This window comes from Pezoporus wallicus, unplaced genomic scaffold (genome assembly GCF_028554395.1).
Source record: "Pezoporus wallicus isolate ANWC-B61680 ecotype Strahan unplaced genomic scaffold, APGP_CSIRO_Pwel_v1 contig_818, whole genome shotgun sequence".
NCBI classification, from domain to species: Eukaryota; Metazoa; Chordata; class Aves; order Psittaciformes; family Psittacidae; genus Pezoporus; species Pezoporus wallicus.
In genome coordinates, this window is record NW_026636248.1 from 209643 (window position 1) to 222418 (window position 12776).

The 12776-nt window shown below is 43.3% G+C and overlaps 1 long non-coding RNA gene across 2 annotated transcripts in view; it reads left to right on the forward strand.

The window, feature by feature from the left end:
- The first annotated feature begins 879 nt into the window (after positions 1–879).
- Positions 880–12776, forward strand: part of LOC130593836 (uncharacterized) — a 45645-nt gene continuing 33748 nt past the window's right edge. For both annotated transcript variants that reach the window (XR_008970894.1, XR_008970893.1), the window contains exon 1: positions 880–1028. This is a non-coding gene — a long non-coding RNA (uncharacterized LOC130593836). The remainder of the gene's footprint in view (positions 1029–12776) is intronic.

The following is a 12776-nucleotide window of genomic DNA, read 5'->3' on the forward strand; positions in this document are numbered from 1 at the left end:
GCAAGTTCCCCACTCTGAAATCATGTGCACCGAGGTGAAAAAGCTCAAGTGCAGCTAATTAGCCTTCTGTAGAAATTACTAATTAGCACCTGTGGTCAGGACAACCAAAACACCTGTAGTCATGCCTTGTCCAACACAGGAGTTTCCCTCACACTCCCTCCTCCATTAGATGTTCTTTACTTTATGTCTGATGGGAGTTTTGCCATTGGAGAAAGGAGTAAGATACCTAATCGTACTTTCCCACTTTGTGGTTTTAGATGAATGGCCAGGCCTTGTCCCAGCTCCGTAGTGATGAAAGGGGGCACCCCAAACCTCCATCAACTCCCAGTCCCTACCTGCGTGGGAAGAAAACCTCCGTCTGTGACACCCCCTCCCTATTCCTTAAATCCATTTTTAAAAGCAACTCAGGCTCTTGGCTTCTTAGCTGTTTGTGATAATGAAAGTGAGTGTCCTAAAGCACATTTCTTACTGCCCATGACCACAGTCACAGAGGTGATGAACTGTACGAGTCAGTACCAATCTCACCACACACAGCACCACTGAGCTGCAGCATGGGAAGTTCAAAGCCCATGATCTGACTTTCCAGAGCTACAAAGCTCTTTTTTTAGCACCGAAACAAGGTTAGAAATATCTTCAAGTATTGCAATTGCCAAGTAAATAATCATATTAAAATGAAGTTACAATTCAGCATACCTCCATTGAATTTGCTTCCTGCAAGATGATCACTGAACTCTCCCTATGGTCTCTCTTATTGTACAAGCACTCAGCCTGAACAGCTGAGATCTTGTCAAAAACAAGGTTTGCCAATCAGAGAGGAAATGACTAAAACCGGAAGAAAAACATTTGTGGTTTCTGTCTTTTACAAGTAAGACAGGAGATGGAGTCAAAATGTATTCCTACCATCAAGGCTTCCCTAAAGAGCCAGTGGGCAGACATGGTTTCCTTGGGACATGTTAACCTTACCAAGGATGCGAGACACCTGATGAGAATGGTTGGTGGAAGGCATTAGGAGCAGCATCTCAGGCAAGGTAAGTGCTGCACGGCAAAACCCCTCCATTGCAACTGCTGGTGTTTTGGAGAGGCGCATCTGTCTAATAGCTGAGCCAGAGCCTGCAGTCTGGTGCCTCTTCATTTAGATATGCAGTGACCATCTTGATTTTTTTAAACAATCCTACCAATTAATTTGAACTCTGTACTTGTTAAAAGCTGTTAACTGCGGTTTTACTCTCAAGGGCTTTTTTGTTGAAATCCTGTTTTCTGTGTGATAACAGTTGCAATCCACATCCTCTGACCATTTGGATACTGGTAAGTTCTTTCATGAAGATGAGTTTTATGAGAAATCAGAGAAGTCCTACCTCATTTCTAAAGGCAAATCAGGAAGTTGGCTGGCAACTGTGAGTTTGTTTGCAGTTGCCACTCCTGTTTGAGAAGGGGCCAAAACCCATCTACTTGCTGTGTACTGAGAGGAAACACATTATAAACCCTTCTGGAGAAAACCCATCCTTACTCTAAGCTGTGCATTACCAAACAGACCGCTAGCTCTTAATTACATTATATTTATCAGACAGGAAGTTTCTAATTTCCTTTTTAGTGTTGAATATAGAGTAAAATCTGCTTCAGTCAGTCCTGGATGCATAAGGACATACTGGTCATTCTCTAAACAGAGATTTAGGATGTGAGAAAGCTCAAAGATACTTTTAAAATAGAGTTTTAAAGACGATAAGAGATCGTTGTTTGCAAGTGCAGATTTCACCATACATCTGCCTCAGTCATTCCTATCCATCCCTAGGCTTTCCAGGCTATAGATTTTCACATGGTTGAATTTACATCATGATTTTTCTGCTTTGTTTAGGCAATTCATAGTGATATAGGAACATAACATGATTGTTATTTTGGTGGTATGTGGTGGTGGACAAACTGTTTTCTAATGCTGGTGACATCTGATTTGAGAAGCAAGGAAATTTGGCAAGAAAGCATATGTGAACAATATTTTAATGATGGCCATAAAGCTGTGTTAGTGGTACACGTCCCTCTCACTTTCTGCAGCTGTTTACCACTGATCTGTGATTGTACAGAAACCAAGCACAAATACTCAGGAAATCTTACATAGTGACCTGCACCAGGCAGTCCAGCCTCCCTAAGATACATCATTCAGGGTGTGGTAGGATATGACAAAAGGAAATTATTTGGGTCACATTGTGTGTTGTAAGCAGAAAATTAATTGTTCTGCCATCTTTTGGCCTATCTGAAGGAATCATTTCCTGGGCTTAAAAACAGACTCGGATAAAATGCTTGCAAAGTAAATTCAGCTAAGTAATTTGCAACACCCTGTGAATTTTTAAAGGGGGACTATTGTTTCTCCTACACTGAACAGTTCCCCTTACTTTTCTTCTTAAGACCTGTTCATATTCAGCCAGGAGGACAAGGAAAGGCTGTAGTGGCCAAATGCCACCAAAAGCAACCCTCAGCAACCTTTTTATAGTCCGTATCTACTAGCTGAGGATATGACAGCCCTCTCTAAGCCAGAAAGTAACAGAGAGAAAGTCCAGCTCAGTTCTGAGGCTTCCTCTGAAGCAATGTTGCTTCACGGGGTCAGATAAAAAAGTTACCTATGCTGGTCAAAGCATCATATAAACAGTAGGCAAAGCTTAACCAAGGATGGGAATGGGAGTGTTGTGCTGAGGCTAAGTGCCTGGAATGTGAAATTTTTTTGTCTGCTTCTCAGGAAACAAAACAAGGCTGATAATAGCAACTTGTGTTTTCAGACAAGCCACAATGCCTCCTGGAAGGAGCTTTGACTCTCCTTCACGGTGGCTTAGAGAGATAGCCTACCCTGGTAGCAGACATAAATGAACATGTTGGGACCAAGCCTTGAAGGTTGGTGAGATGCAACACCTCGCAGCAGGTGCATTCAGAATTCAGGTCTGGGACAGAGGAGATGAAAGGAGTGCATCAAAAGGAGCGTGACCAGCAGGTCAAAGGAGGTGATCCTGCCCCTCTACTCTGCTCTCGTGAGACCTCCCTTGGAGTTTGTGTGCAGTTCTGGTGTCCTCAACATAAAAAGGACATGGAACTGTTGGAACAAGTCCAGAGAAGGGCCATGAGGATGATCAGGGGACTGGAGCACCTCCCGTATGAAGATAGGCTGAGAAAGTTGGGGCTGTTCAGCCTGGAGAAGAGAAGGCTGCGTGGAGACCTCATAGCAGCCTTCCAGTATCTGAAAGGGGCCTATAGGGATGCTGGGGAGGGACTCTTCATTAGGGACTGTAGTGACAGGACAAGGGGTAATGGGTTCAAACTTAAACAGGGGGGGTTTAGATTGATTATAAGGAAGAAATGCTTTCTTATTAGGGTGGTGAGGCACTGGAATGGGTTGCCCAGGGATGCTGTGAATGCTCCATCCCTGGCAGTGTTCAAGGCCAGGTTGGACGAGGCCTTGGGTGGCATGGTTTAGTGTGAGGTGTCCCTGCCCATGGCAGGGGGGTTGGACCTAGATGATCTTAAGGTCCTTCCCAACCCTAACTGTTCTATGATCCTATGATTCAAATAGGGAAGGAAGAATCTGGTGTTACAAGGGGGAAGGGGAATGAGGAAGGGTGAAGTAATTTGAAGAAGGTACAGCATTCTCCATCACCCTCCTAACAGTCCCATGAACTCCTTCTGCCAGTTGTCCTGCCTGCCTGTTCCCCAGGAGTGAATTTTCTCCTTACCACTTACCATACATTTGGATTTGCATGGTGTCCCAAACTTGAAGAATAAACTTGAAAGGGCTATTACATAAAAATGTAATGGATTTCTGTACTGGGATCTCCTAAAGCACTAAACTGTGCATCTAGCCTTTCTTCCTACATCCAGATTTTTGGGCTTTCTCAGCTCCTGGTGAGGTTGCCCCCAGTAATCCATGTGTGCTAATTAAGATGATTCCAGAACTACTCAGAATATCTTTGAAAGTAGGTTACAGGTAGGGATTTTCTGTTTGCTTGTTTGTTTTTCTTTTATTCATTCCCTTTCTCTCACTTAAATTTGCTTTTCAGAAGAAAGCATTCTCCAAATGCTCTACCATACTGAGTTAGTGGCAGGCATTTTATCAGACGCAGCATATTTTAAGCAAGTATCGGCTTTTTAAAGAAATGTTGAAGTTGTATTTTCAAGACTCGAAACTGGAAAGTATTGTTCTTGCCACTCAGTGGAAAAACAACTTGAATGAATCAAATACTAACCAAAGAGTATGTCACGAATACCAAAAACTTAAAACACTCAACAGCATCTGGGGAACAGCCTGAAAAACACAGACTGTTCTTTGCTTGTGAGTGGTATAACAGGTGGTATAATATATGCCGTTACTTGGTTTGAAGCATGTAGTCAGCTGTGCTCAGACCTTCTGACATCCTGTCTAAGACCAAATCAACACTTCTCCTCTGTCAGCAGAAAAAAAAGAGATCTAACCAAACAGAACAGAATCTTCTAACCAGAAGATTCTGTCAGGCCAGCATATTATAGGGTAAAAATTAATAATCTTCCATTAACCTTTATAAACCCTCTTATTTAAAACTCTGTGGTTGCATCTACATGGCAGGCCAGAAAACATGCTCCATAATTGATCCACCTTGTATTCTTGTTGGAGAGACTCACAAGATACTGCATATTCCCTCAGGCAAGGAGCAAACGGGAATCAAACCCAGATGAACATTCTTTTTCTTCCTTATGTCCAATTACTCACCAACATCCTCCTGTCGTATGCCTGAACTGCACTGGGCTCCCTGCACAAAAGGGCATCCAAACAAGTGCCCATTGGTGATCTTCTATTTATCTATCATAGAAAGCCTGATCTTGGTTTCTGGACCTTAGCTGTTGTTATGGAAATGACTGCAACATCCATGTATTTAGCATGAGCAGAGAAAGCTTCAAAGGATTTTGTGACCTTTAGGGATGCTTAAACCAGAGCTGATCTAAGCACTGTGACATTTTCCCCTTCTTTAAAGCAGCTTGTAAACGTGTTGGCTCCCTCCCACTGGTTGTCTGCTACTGGAGAGGGACCAAAGGGCTCTTCTGGAGGATGACAAGGTGTACAAGGGACTGAAACATCTGAGGAGAGGATATTTGTTCATGTGGTCATGGTAAGAATTAAAGATGGGAAAAGGAATCTTACTTTACAAATCCATCTAAACTGTAAGGAATTACCTCTGTTACCATGATTCATAGGTTGAGGGAGGCTGCCTTGGTTAGCTGGGCACCAGTGTGTCTTTTCTCACACATTTCACACGATGTGTTGAGACACACTGTCACATGATGGCCTAGTGCAAGAACTTGCCCTTAGGGGAGTAGATGGCAATGAAACACCCACATCACTCTCCCCAACTTTGCTCCCAGGGCATAAGGAAACAAATCTAATTTCACTAAAACTTTACCTCCCTCCAAGTAGTGATTTGTTCCACTAGCGTCATTTCCATCTGAGCAGACAGTTTGCCAGTCAGCATCTCTAAATGTCTCATACAGGACACCTCAGCAGGACTTTATTTTGCCTTATATGACTCTTATATGTCTTTCTAAAGATAAGACACTCTGGTATAAGGACAGCACTGATTGTTTGTACTCACCTGAGACAAAGCAGTACAAAAAAAAAAATGTTTTCTAACAAACAAACCATTGTTGAAGAAAAGGGAAAGAAAATGCTTAAGTAGGTCTTCTACCACAATAATTGGTGAGTTTTATCCCCTGCAGCCTGGCTTAAATATTGGACAAGCAGTCTTGTGAGCAGCACACCCTCAGTGCTGTGCTGAACTCTTCAGCATAAGTATTCTGGGCAAGAAGTATCACTGATGATGAACTATCCCACAGGTATTTCCTAGGAAGAGCTGTGCTTCTGAAAATCAATCTTTCTCCTTCCTCTGGCATTAACAGTTTGCTGTTGATAGACATGAACAGAAAATCGTGCTGTTCCCACACTAATTAAACAGCAAATTTAAGGTGGTGCAGAGCTTAGACTCCTGTTGCTCCCCACCCAGGCCCCACAGAAACATCTCACTCAACCCATGACACCTTGATCCAAGGTGACGGAGGTGGAGATTTTATGGCCATTTAAGTCCCCGTGCAGGTACACAGCTCACTTTGCAGCCTATCTAGGGATGTGGCCCTCTTCAATGGAGATGAGAAAGGGCTCCTTTTTTGCCTTTAGCGAGACAGACATTCTTCAATTTATTTTATGGCTACAGATGACATAGCTGTCTAGAGGCACTCTGGTGAGGAGGAGCCAGCATGGGGGTGGAGAGCTGCAGCTCTGCCCCTCCATTTGATGTGGTCTTTTTTAAAGGTCACCCACTGGGACCCAACATCAATCAAACTATTTTTGTAAAAACAGCAGTGATCCCAATGAAGATTTATATAACACATTTGTGCTATAGCTCTTGGTCCCTTTTTCTTATATTACTTAAAGCAATATAATAACTTTTGCAGGCATATCATAGGAGACTGCCAACATTTCAAACATTTCCTTGATGTAGGATGATCACAATTGAAAGGAATGTGAATTTTATCCAGCCATCGGTAAGGTTTTGTTTTTCTTAATCCCTGAGACTAAATCGCTGGATAGCTTTTAGCCTCCAAACTAAATCTTAATTGAGACCTGCTGTCATTTAGGTTTCCTCATGATTCTGCTAACCAAAGCACCAGGGCACCTTTGAGGAAGAGCTATGGACAGAGACCCTTAGTCCTTCTCTCTGTTGGGAGTGGGCTGGGCAAGAGAGGTTTACAATACTTAGGAAAACGCAATCAAAGTTTCTTTTCAGTCCCAAAGTTCCTTTGTTTGAGTCCTCTCCTAGTTAAACTTGTGAACAGTGTAACCCATCCAGGATTCCCACAGATTGGAAAGCAAGCTGGTGTTTTGTGTCCCAGGGTGCTGTCATTTTGCTTTACACATGGGTGATTTCCACCCCACCCCCCCCCCCCAGTGTGAGTTCAGCTTATCTCTCAAGAATTGTACAAAACAAAACCCAGAGCCTTCCATCCCCCAGAAGAACTCGCTAGCAGTTGGCTTTCATCTCGGTGTCTGTGGAGGTGTTGAGGAAAATGAGCAATTCAGCTGTGATGGCTGTGTCACAGAAATTAGTTGTAAAGATCCTGATATAGGGGAGAAAATGAGGGACATTTTAATGTCATTTCTACTGAAATAACTTGGGATACCTCCAAGCACTCTGACAGCCAAATGGCAATATTTTCCCCAGCAAAATAGGTTAGGTCTCTTTTCAACAGGAGCAGAGGGCAGTTTCTGTCCCCATTGCCAGGATCATCCACAGATGCAAGGAGATGGGAATAGAAACATCAAGTACAATTCCGTTTGCCTTCCCAGTGGCAACAAACCCATGCCAACACCAATGAAGAGCAAATGTCCTACCAAAGGTGGGAACAAGGAAGGAGGAGGATGAGCACAGCCTTTTCACCATCTCCCTCAGCCCCCCATCTCCATGACATGGTCTGGAGGCTTTGTTTAATTTGGAGGAAAACTGAGCATCACTCACAGTTCTTTTGAGACTAGACTGGGAGAGAAGCACTGAAGTGGTAATGCCAAGGCTTAGCTATAACTAGGATTTTAGCCCCAGGTCTCAGTTAAAAACTAATAATTTAGACTGACTACTCAGGTTCTGCTAGAGTTTGTGAAGACAGGTCATTTCTCACCCTGAAACAAGCACGGAAGAAATGAAATCCAGGAACCTCTGGAGGCACCTGTTTCTCCCTTTCTAGAAGGGCTGTGGATTGCTAGCCTGGGACTGCATGTCTGACTTCCTGAGACATAAAACCAGGTCAGAGGTGTCTGGGTTTCTGCACCATGGCTTCTCCCTTTTAAACAGTGAATGTAACTCATTCCTCTTTTGCAATGGAGTCGCAAGGTTGAATGCAACAGTGAGTGCCCATTGTGCACACAGAACATGCCAAGTGCTGGAAAGAAAATAAAAGGCCTGAACACAACCAGCCTGAGCACCTCAGCATTTCATGGTGCAAAGAACACCAGCAACTCCCTGAAATAAAATTAACTATTCTTTTTATGTGAGCTGTTGAGAGTTCCTACCTCAGATTCTTACTTCTATTTTGTATCAGGATTTAGCTAAATAATGAATCCCAGTGAGCATTTTGCTCTAGGGAAGTATTCCCAATAAATACCAATGGGCTTTTGATATTTTGAAGATATTCTAAATGCATGGCTTAAACATAATTACTAGTAAGAGTGACTATTTCTTCTTAACACAACTCAATCACTACAAAACTTCGGCAAAAATCCTACCAATTGAATAGTACAGGCTGGGGAGCAACTGACTGCTGCAAGGCATGTGGGAGCTGCGGCAGAGAGCTGGTCATAAGTGTGCCAGCAGCACACATTAGCAGCAATGAACGCTAGCAGAGCACTGGGCCGCACCAGCAGGATCACAGCAGCAGATAGTGTGAGATATTTATTCCCCTTTGCTTTGCGCTCATTGGAGCACATGTAGACACTGAGTTTGGTCTCTCATACACACACAATATGTGAAAGACACTAATAGCTTAGGGTGAGTTCAGTGTAGAGCCACCATGATGGGTCATGGCTGGAAGATGGGTCATAACCTGTGAAGAGAGGCTGATGGACCAGGGCTCATTCATCTTAGAGAAGCAATGGCTTCTCTAATCAGCGGCCCTGCAGTACCTACAAGTAGGATATCATGAAGCCTGAGCCAGGCTTTTCATCGGTGCATGGTGGGAGGATAACACAGAAAGGTTATACTTTGAAAACAAGATACGAAGGTCGTACATCAAAATGAGGGAAGTTTCTGACTTGGCATGAGGAAAGTCATTTTCCCCATGAGGACACCCAAGCAGCAGAGCAGGTTGCCCAGAGACACTAGCCTTGGGGGTTTTCAAGACCAACTGGACAAAGCCCTGAGTGACCTGAGCTGACCCCATAGCTGACCCTGCTTTGAGCAGGAGGTTGAGCTTGGTGAACTCAAGAGGTTCCTTTCCTACCTTTATTATTCTGAGATTCTCATACTGTAAACTGTCATCTGTGATTAATACTTTTAATTTTAAACTTTAATTTTAAACATTGTCAGTCATCACTGGGTAGCTCTTGAGAGACCACAGGGCAGTTAAACTATAATAACCTGTGGGTCTTTTCTCCAATAGCATCATATCCATTTAGTTAAAGATCTTCTCAAGCAAGAACTCAAAGGTTATCATCAGTATAACTACATGAGTGGTCATGACTAAATGCCAATCTGCTAAGACCTGGTCTGGAGCCAAATGAAGTAACTGCAAAGTTTGAGGGTACACATCAGCTGACTTGAGATATAGATATCCAAACCTGAACTCATTACTGGCAACTGAATTACACTCTGTGAGAAGACGTAAGTCCACATACTTAGGCAGAAAGCTAAAATAGGTAAGACTGATTAGTGCCAAAACATATTTACTCTCCCCTGACTACAAAAGGAGTCTGACTGCTCCAGATATAGCTGCGTATAGTGCACACCTGTAAAGTTAGATGAGATGGATGCTAACCCCATTAACTTCAATGGACATGTGAGTGGGATGGACTATGCTTGGAGCCTGTTGAGGTCAGTACAGTCAGATTCAAAAGTAAAATGTACAAACTCCATGCAGAAATACATTTATGGTGCGTTTTCCAATTTAGAGTTTTATTCCCATAACTTTGCAATTGTAACAGTTATTTATTTGGGATATATTTTCCTTCCTATTATGGGTGGAGCAGTCTTGAGGACTATAACAAGAGAGTGGGTGAAAATTCACAGTGAAGAACATGAGGAAGGCAGAGGACAAAAATAGCCGACTCCACTAACACATCTTACTTTTTCTCTGAGGTCTATGTACATTGTGTTGGGCTTCTTCCAAAGTCCATAACAAAGGCAATACGAGCCTGTCCTAATGTGCCAGTGAAAAAGGCTGGTGCCATCATCCGTGTTACCAAGGTATATGGTTCCAGCAGGTGGGGATGAGCTGCCCAGAGTAAGAAGGGCTGTGGGGAGCCAAAAGAAGTTGGGGTTAACCTTAATTTCACAGTTTGTTTCTGTTGGCAGAAGCAGGAGGCCACACGGTGAAGTGAATTGAGACACTGATGTGGGTTAAAAATACTGGCGTGGGAAGGGAGGGAGACTGGAGAGTGAAGAGAGGAGGGCAGCAGATGGGAGTGGGATGAAGGGTTGGACCACTGGTCTCAGCAGCAACCAGCTTGCGCTGGTTGGAACCTGCTGTGTTGAAAACCCAGAAAGCTGAGGAGCTGAGCCTATGTGGGGGGGAAGGTGGAGGAGGGTCTGACTGCTGCCTGAAAACACCCCTAGTAGGGAAACAAGGCAGAAAAGGGAGAGTGACCAAAGACAGTGTTGTTCCCACATCCTGAAAATGTGTTTATGCTGGTCAGTAATTCCTTTAGGTTGGAAATTAGAATGAGGTCTCCTTTCATCTTCATTTCACTTATTTTCTTTCAGCCTTCAGCAGTTTTGCCTTCATAAATAAAACGATGTCCAAACTAGAATCCCTTCACCATCCACCCACCATTAGCGTTCTCTGAAAAACAAATTCAATGTCAGCATTCTAGTGACAGGCAGAGTCACTGTAGCATGAGGATGTAAATGACAAACAGGTCTCAGAGAAGCAATAGCTTGTATTAGGCAAACTGAAATTAACAAAACAGACAAGCTTCCAAGTACACAGGTCTGAAGAAACGCTACATGCCCAAGTCCTACTTGTTTTCTCTTCATAAATACGCCGGCTTACTAGACATTGTGGACTACCCTATCAGCCTTCACTGCCTTTTCAGTATTGCTTAGTTTCCAGCCCCCAGAGTTCATGTTTCCATTTCATTTTACTTAGTTTTATAATGATTGATCACTCCATTCTTCCTATGCCACCTCCAGGCACCCACCACTTCTGCAACTACATAATGGAGCTAATGAGAGAAACCATTAAAACAGGAGAGAGATGTTCAGGAGGCAGAGCACAAGCCAGAAAGGTCCTCCACACAGCCAAGACACTTGCCTTTTGTAGGTCAGACATTCTTTGATACAGACCAGTTCCCGAGTATTCAGGTCTCATATCTACACTTCTTCCTGCATGTTTCCCCCCTCTCCTCACACTAGTATGAGAGCAGACTGCCTGACACTTGCTCTACAAGTAGCTGGCAGCAGCCACACAAGAAACTGTGGCTTGGGCTGCAGAAAAAACATACACTGACAAGCCACATGTAGAAACAGCCCCCCACCCAAAGGAAAGAATTACAATAACCATCATTAATGACTGCCTCAACTCCCAAACACCCAGCAAAAAATTCAGATCCATTTCAGAACCTCTCTTCCCACTTTCAGAAAGTAGCTTTGCAATTGCCATGTAATTACTCAGAAAAAAAAACATTATATAAATGCAATTATCTCCTCCTTGAGTCACGGCACTTGCTGGCTGTGTGCTGCCGAGCAGCAGGCTGAATTCCCCGACCAACCCAAATGAGACAGTTCTGTGGAAAGCTGACACTGTGTTTGGGAATGCTAAGCCAAGCAAGCAAACAGTTTATCAAAACAAGCTTTTCTAAATCAGTCCCATGAAGCAGAACAAACATGCGGGCAATACCATTGGAAAGGAAGATATGTAGGGCTCCAGTCCTTTAAATCTCCTCTATACTTTGGTTCTACAATAGCTATGAAACAAACAGCTACTGAAAACAAATACATTTAAAAAATCACCCCAACAAATATTTTTATCATAGTGACAGCCCCAGTGTAGATACGAGCATGCTAACATCAGAAGCCCTTCTCCAGCTTGTAAATTTTGTTCCATTTGGGAAATCAATCTGAGCTACACATCAATGCAAAGCAAAGGTTCTTCCACGCTCCCAAGGCGGCAAAGTACATCAAACAAACATGAGATGTGTTACTCACTGCCTGTGCAAAAAGCCTTGCTTTGCAGTGTTTGTGCTGGAAGCATGAAGGACGCCTTACAGATGCAATTGGGAGGCTTGTGTATTTGTGCTGCAAGCACTTATTACTGGCTGATGGCACCTTAAGCAGGGTTATTCAGGTACAAAGCACTCACATACAGGATGGATACTCACACACACATTTGAGTGCACCGTCGCAGCTCACGCATGCCAGACAAGATTCATAAATTGCCCAGGCAGACCTCTGTGGTGGTGGAGACAGATCATTTATGAGAAAGCTGGTTATCTCTGAATTGAGTAATGACCCTCTATGACTCTCTCATTCAACTCCCGTCTCCCTATCTGAGACACCAGTGGCCCTCTGCCCCTCACTCCTACTTTGCCCCCACCACACATCACTCTTCAGAGTGTAATTACTTCATATAAACCATATAACGAAGATTGGTGTGCCTGCTAGCCTACTCCTTTCAGTCCCTTAAGTTAGCAAGGAATAGATTTTCAGGCTGCATATGCTATCTAACATCAAAATGCCTTCTCTTGCATCCAAGTGAAGCCAAATGCCTAACACTTCTGTTCCTACTGCACCTATGGAGGAACGCTGGCGATAGTGGTTCTTACTTCAGATGTACAAGCCAGTATTTTCAGCCACTGACAGGTTCCTGCTGTCCCAAAACTATGATTCAGATTCCAGAGTAGACCAAGAAGTTCATCCTGATCTAGACTGTCCTACGTATATACATACTTCTGTTACCTCTCCATCTTTAACGTATTTATGCAGTTTGCCTAATACTGTATTCTATGTCATTTATATTCTGATGCTATATCAAATGTGAAAGCCAGTTGTAAACTGACATAAATACTCTGTTGC